Raw genomic sequence first — 7,014 nt, 5'->3', positions numbered from 1 at the left:
ACCATCTCAAAGACTTGGCGACAGCATTTGATATCCTGGATGAATACAACATGAAGTTGAATCCAGTCAAGTGTCACTTCGGGGTCAAAGCAGAAAAATTCCTGGGATACATGGTCACCAAGAGAGGGATAGAAGCAAGCCCAAAGCAGATCAAGGCTATCCTGGATATCAAATCACCAAGGACTGTCAAAGATGTCCAAAGGCTGATCGAAAGAATAGCTGCTCTCAATAGATTCATCTCAAGATCTTCAGAGAAGTTCGAATGGGGAGAAAAACAAGAAAAGTCATTGGTATCCCTGAAGGAATACTTATCCTCAGCACCACTTCTAATGAAGCCAGTTGATGGTGAGCCTCTATCCCTGTACTTAGCCGTTTCTGGGAGTGCAATCAGTGCCGTCTTGGCCAAGGATCATGAAGGTCAACAAGACGAGCGATTAGTCTCTCCAAGACGAGCAAAGTCCTCCAAACCATGGGCATGGTTTGGGCATAACTAAGACCCGTTCTAGAGAAGAACTCTGTTGTAAAGGCAGGGAATGGATACGAAAATCCGTTTTAAACGGTAGAAAAGGAAAACAGATCCAAGTTTTCGAGACATGGTCAGAAGAAAAGGCGGCGTCGAAGGGTCTAAAAACTGTTCGAGGAGGAAAGCATCCTCGAGACCGCAGATTAGTGATATCGGCATCACCAAAAATGCATATCTCACTCGCTGGACAAGCAAGGAGATTCTGCAATACAAAATCCTCAATACCGGACGGGCGAAGTTTCGGACTCATGATTTAAGAAAGGAGAATAGAGAAAAGTTACCTGAACAATGGAAGAAGATGAGATAAACATTATTTATCTGGATAAATATATGGACGGCCTAGGGTTTGGTAAGTCATGAGAGCGGCGGACGCGTGCATTAAAGATCTACCACACAAAATTTAAAATTCAAATTTCAAAAATTTTACAGCTGTAACGCATATCTACAGCCGATAAAATTTGGGGACAATTGTTGGGGCACGGATTTTCAATATCCTCAACAAAGGTTATGTTCAGAATGAATCCAGGATACGGTATCCTCTAAGGTAACAGGTATCCTAATCACATTATATAATTAACACAATTTTTGCTACTTTCTATGTTTACCAGGTCAAAGACCGTTGCTTGATCACCCGAAGACTCGCACTTTCAGTTGATAGATCGTGGCATAAAAGAAAGCGTGTTGATTGAGAGATTAACGGCTAATTAGATTTAGTCTATTAGTTTCCTAAATTATAGGCATTAGTTGTTAGACTTTATTTATTATAAATAAAGCTCAAAACAAATGATCAAACACACACTCTAGCACTCGAGAACTTACTAGTACTCGCATTCTCTGTAATCACGATCAAGTTTGAGCTCCACAATTGTAATCACCTTTGTTATTAATAAACCGGTGGTGATAGTTTTCACCGCCCGGGGTTTTTTGCTTGTTATCCTAGGGATAACGGGTTTTTTCCTCACAACAAATCCTTGTGTTCAAGCACTTTTACTTTCATTTTACACAAGCACCTAGTCCCGATTACTAATTTGGTTACGAAATCACTGTTGTTAATTTTTGACCAAAACAATCAGAATCAAAATTAGCAAAACTATCATCAGAGGAACCAGCTTTTGAATCAAAATCCCTATCCACAGAACAGACAATAACAAAACAACAGAGGAATAATCAGTTGCAGATTCAAACCAATCAGAACAGAGGGACTACTGGTGCTAACAATCAAGAATCAAGGTAATGTTGCAGTGACAATGGTTCCTCAAGATGGTGAGTTTGATTGGAGTAACCATGCTGCTGAGATTGAGAAGGCCAATTTTGCTTATATGGCTAATATTAATGAAGTTGGGCAATCATAAAATTCTCAGGTACCTACTGAACTTTCCATATCTGACCTATTGCTTGTTATTGATGATTTAAACAGGGAGATTGGAAAGTGGAAGAGTGAATGTGGTAGAAAGGATGTTATTATCAATGTGTATGATTCAAGTGAGAGAACCTATGATAATCAGATCAAAAGTCTAGAAGAGGACTGTAAACAGGCTTACAGAGTTCAATCCAAATTGAATCTTGAAGTGGATGAATTAAAGAAGCTGTATAATAAAGAAAAGATGAAGAATACTAAATTACAGATTCAAGTGGATTTTCTAAAAAAATCTTGTATCCACAGGATATATTTTAGGTCACATTGAAAAGATGAAGCCTGAGGATAAATACAAGACAGTTCAACATCCTTTCTGTGATAAATATCCATTAAAGGTGGATAAAGAACAAAGAGAAGAATACTTGAAGCAATTCAAGAATGTGTTTGAAGACAAAAAGGAGTTTACTGAGCTGTATGAAAATTGTGTCTGTGAATAAGGAAGGTGAATTTGAAGTAGTGGAGAAAGTTGCATCTGTTGAGAAGGTTGAAAAGAAGAGGAAGAGCAGAAGGAAGAGAAAAGGAGTGACACAGCAAGTGAATGCAGCTCCTGTAGTTACAAAGGTAAAAGGTCAGGAGGTGAAAGGAAAGTAAAAGAACCTACCAAGAAGAAATCTGTTGAAAGAATGCCAAAGGTGCCAAGACAAACTCCCAATTTGAAAAAGCACCATGAGAGATTGAGAAATGAACTTCAAGTGTTTGATTTGTGTGGAGGGTCAAGATCCCAAAAGAACAGAGCTGAAAGTTCCATAAAAGCTAACGTTTGTCCACCAATTTATCATGTCTTCTCAAATCATGAGTTGTTTGATGTTGGAGATGTAGAATATGCACCTAGAAGAAGAACAGTTTATGAGAAGAAAGAAAGGTCTACAAGTTCCTATTTGAAGTTCAAGGAAGTGAAGTTTGTTAAAGCCAAAGAGGTGCACAAGCTTGATGTGTGTGGACCAATACAAGTAAACTTCAAAAAGTGTTCTTATGCAAAAACATCCTTGTGATTTGAGTTCCCAAGACCAAGTGATAAGTCTACAAATGACAAAGATTTAGAAGAACTTGGAAGTTTTGCAAAAGTGGGGTGTAAGAAGTGTGACTCTTGTGGACATCATACTGACTCTGTTGGATTGACGATGAGGAAGAGTATGTAATTCCTGACAAATTTTGTGGTTAAGATATGGGATTATATAAGAAGAAATATGAAAAATACTTAAGAAATGAGAAAGATGAAGATAATATGGAAGTAGACTGAATGAAACTAGAGAAGAGGTTAAAGGCAGTTCTGAGATCAAGTGACTCATCTGTTGAAACTGTGTTGATGAAGAAGAAAGACAGAAGAAAAGCTGGTGTGCTAAATGGTGATGAAAAATTCCTCTTAAAACAAGGATATGAACCAAAAGGGTTCCAATGGAAGACTAAAGAAGTTATTATTAAGAAGGAAGAACCAGTACTTGAACAATGTGAAGCAAAGAATGAAGTTGGAAATGTTGTGTTTGGATATGAATAAGATGATTCTTGTAAAGTGGTTCATGAGGATCATGTTCCAACTGATTTTAATGATTCTAATGTCATTGATTTACAAACTTTTGAAGTTTTTATTTCAGACAGTAACTAATCAGTTTGTGTTTGTATGTGCAGGGACAGTCTACTGAAGTCAATGATGTATGGTATATGGACAATGGATGTTCTAGGCACATGACATATGATAGAGGATCACTTGTCAACTATGAGCAGAAGTTTGAAAGACTAGTTGCCTTTGGAAGTGATGAAAATAGAGGGAAGATTGTTGGAAGAGGAACACTTACCAATGGACAAAGTGACTTGTGAGAATGTGTTGCATGTGGAGGGCTTACAATACAACTTGTTAAGCATTTCTCAGGTCTATGATAAAGGATATAAAGTTGGATTTGATGATGCACGTTGCTTCATCTTGAAACCTGAGTTTGTGATACCTCCGGACATGATTATGGTGATGGCACCTAGAAATGGAAATTTGTATGAACTGAGAATGAAGAATGTATTTTCAAGAGGTGGATCATGTTTTGTGTCCAAAGCAACAGACACTGAAACAAGATTGTGGCATAGAAATATGTGTCATGTGAATTTGAAAAACATGAACAGGTTGGTAAAAGGAGAACATGTTGTTGGACTTCCCACCAAAGAGTTCAAGCTAGATGACAAATGTTCATCATGTATCAAGGGAAAACAGCATAAATCATCACACAAGACTAAACTAGTGAATTCAATTGAAGAAGTGCTGGAATTGCTTCATATGGATCTTTTTGTTCCTGTGAGTGTTCCTAGCATAGGGAAGAAAAGGTTTTGTCTTGTAATCACTGATGATTACTAAGGTTCACATAGGTGTTCTTTTTAGGAACTAAAGACGAGACTGCTAAACTGATCAAAGGCTATGTAACAAGAATGGAAAATCAATTGGACAAGAAGGTTAAAGTGATCAAAAGTGATAATGGAACAGAGATTAAAGATGGAGTAATGGATGAATTTTGTACTTCAAAATGAATATTTCAGCAATTAAGTGCCCCAAAAACACCTGAACATAATGGAGTAGCTAAGAGAAGGAATAGAACACTAATTGAAGCTGCAAGGGCAATGATTGCTGATGCTTATTTGCCTGTTACATTTTGGGCAGAAGCAATCAACACTGCATGTTATGTTCAGAACAGGCTGTTGCTTAACAAGACTTAGAACAAAACTCCATATGAAATTTTGTTTAAGTGAAAGCCTTATGTGATGTTCTTGAAGCCTTTTGGTTGTAAATGTTCAATGCTGAATACCAAAGACTATTTGAATAAATTCCAATCCAAGTCATTGGAATGTTTCTTTGTTGGTTATTCATCTCAGTCCAAGGCTTACAAAGTATACGTGAAGGAGAATATGTCTGTAATTGAATCATCTGACATTGTATTCAATGAAAATCACTTCAACAATGTGGATGGTCTATGTTGGCTGTTTGATTTGGAGAAATTGATATAGTCTTTCAAGATCTACAATGAAGTTTTTGAGGAAGGATTTTTCAATACAAGTGTTCCTGAACCAGTAAAAGAACAGAAGATAGATTTGAACAAGTTATGGTGCAAAGTAGCTGGTAATGAAGGAGAGTTTGAGTTTCATAAGAAGAAGAGTGAACTTGACCAAGATGAAAGTGTTAAAGTTGAAAATCAAAGTGAAAATCCAAGTGTGACAAATGAAGCTGAGATTCCAATGGAAAAAAGTGAGACATTACTAGGGAATGTTGAGGCAATAGAAGCTGAGGACAATGGAAATCAAGATATGTTTCAATCATTGTTTGATTCCTTACAAATTGGAAGTAATGAAGCCTCAACATCAGCTCAAGTCAATAGCTCAGATATTGCTGTGAATAATGATCAAATTGAAGAGCCTGACTTGAATGCTTGAAATTTGGACACAGAGATTGTGGCAGATCTAATTGTTCAAACACCTGCCACTCAAAGAAACCATCCTATAGAAAACATTATTGGTGACCTGCATGAGAGAATGACAAGAAGTTCATCTGAGAGGGCAAACATATCCCTCTATGCTTGCTTTTTGTCCCAAATTGAACCAAAGAACATAAATCAAGCTTTAAAAGATAACAGTTGGGTGGAGGCTATGTAGGTGGAGTTGGCTCAATTAAGAGACTTACATGTGTGGGACTTAGTAGATAACCTAAAGGGAAGTATGCAATTGGTGCCAAATGGGTTTTCAGGAATAAAAAGGATGAGAGAGGCATTGTTGTGAAGAACAAAGCAAAACTGGTAGCTCTAGGATGCCTACAAGAAGAAGGAATAGATTTTGAAGAGGTGTTTGCACCAGTGGCAAGACTGGAGGCTATTAGGATCTTTCTAGCATATGCAGCTTCCATGAATAATAAAGTCTATCAATTGGATGTGAAGTCTGCATTCTTGAATGGAAATATTAATGAAGAAGTGTATGTTGCTCAACCTCCTGGATTGGAAGATCCAATCTATCCGAACTGTGACATTTGAGACAAAACAAGGTACACCCTCAGTATGTATTTATCGATTAAGCAAATAAACGCTTTTTGCATAACAAACGAACGATTAACTGAACGGGTCTGGTTATGACCCAGATATCCCGGGGGGCCATCTATAAGTGATATACATTTAATATGAGCTAAAATATTAGTATTATGGCCATAGTTCAATAGCAAACAAGTTAAACGAAAACATGGTAGTTTAACTACCCGCTATAGAATTAAACGCGAAAGATAGTTACAAACCAAGCATTGTATCATCCGTTAAGCAGAAAAAGAATTACCAAACACTTAATTGAATTACCAAAAATCATTCCTACCCGTGTAAAAATCCTAAAAATGGTCCATAAACATGTTTTGATCATACACATGGTGAGGAACCTGGTTCAATAGTTTTTTTGGCCATAAACACGGATTAAAGGGTTGAAATGGCATTTTTACGGTTCAAAAGTTCGTTTTTATACCCAAGCCGAAACCCTAAGTTAAAGGGCTATTCTATTGATGAAACTTGCTTGGTTTGTGATATAGGACTTCTATCTAGCCTACATAGGAGCACAAGATCTTGAAAAGTTGATTAGAAAGGCGGAAACGAACCAAAACCGCTAAGGTAATGCCGAAACACTCGCTTACGGGCTGTTTAGGTTAAGGTTGTGATGTGCATATTGTTAGGCCTTGAAATTTTTCAGGGACATCAGGAACCATGTCAGTGAGTCCCTGTTCAAATTTGGTAATTTTTCGACCATCCGAGAATATTTGGTGAATTTATTACCGAATTGGGACGTTTATTTGGGAAAAAGAGCTAAAATACTTCAAAAATTATGAAAATTTTATGGGAACTCAGATTTGATGTATTTTGATCACATATGAATTCTGGGATCATTTGGAGAAGTCTAAAGGTGTTTTGTGTATATGCGTTCGTGTGGATTTTTATAGCCGAATTTGGGCCGAAAAGAATATTGCACGAACTTTTTACATTCTGGAATTGATACAGGTTGTTTTGGGACATAATTTGAGTATTCAGGAATATTTGTGGAATTTTTGGGATAAACGGACGATTTTCAGGCGAAATAT

This window comes from Bidens hawaiensis, unplaced genomic scaffold (assembly GCF_021521415.1).
Source record: "Bidens hawaiensis isolate Kalapana, Puna unplaced genomic scaffold, B.hawaiensis_p1.1 tig00001692_1, whole genome shotgun sequence".
In the NCBI taxonomy this organism is placed as follows: Eukaryota; Viridiplantae; Streptophyta; class Magnoliopsida; order Asterales; family Asteraceae; genus Bidens; species Bidens hawaiensis.
Note: the sequence above shows the minus strand (reverse complement) of the source record.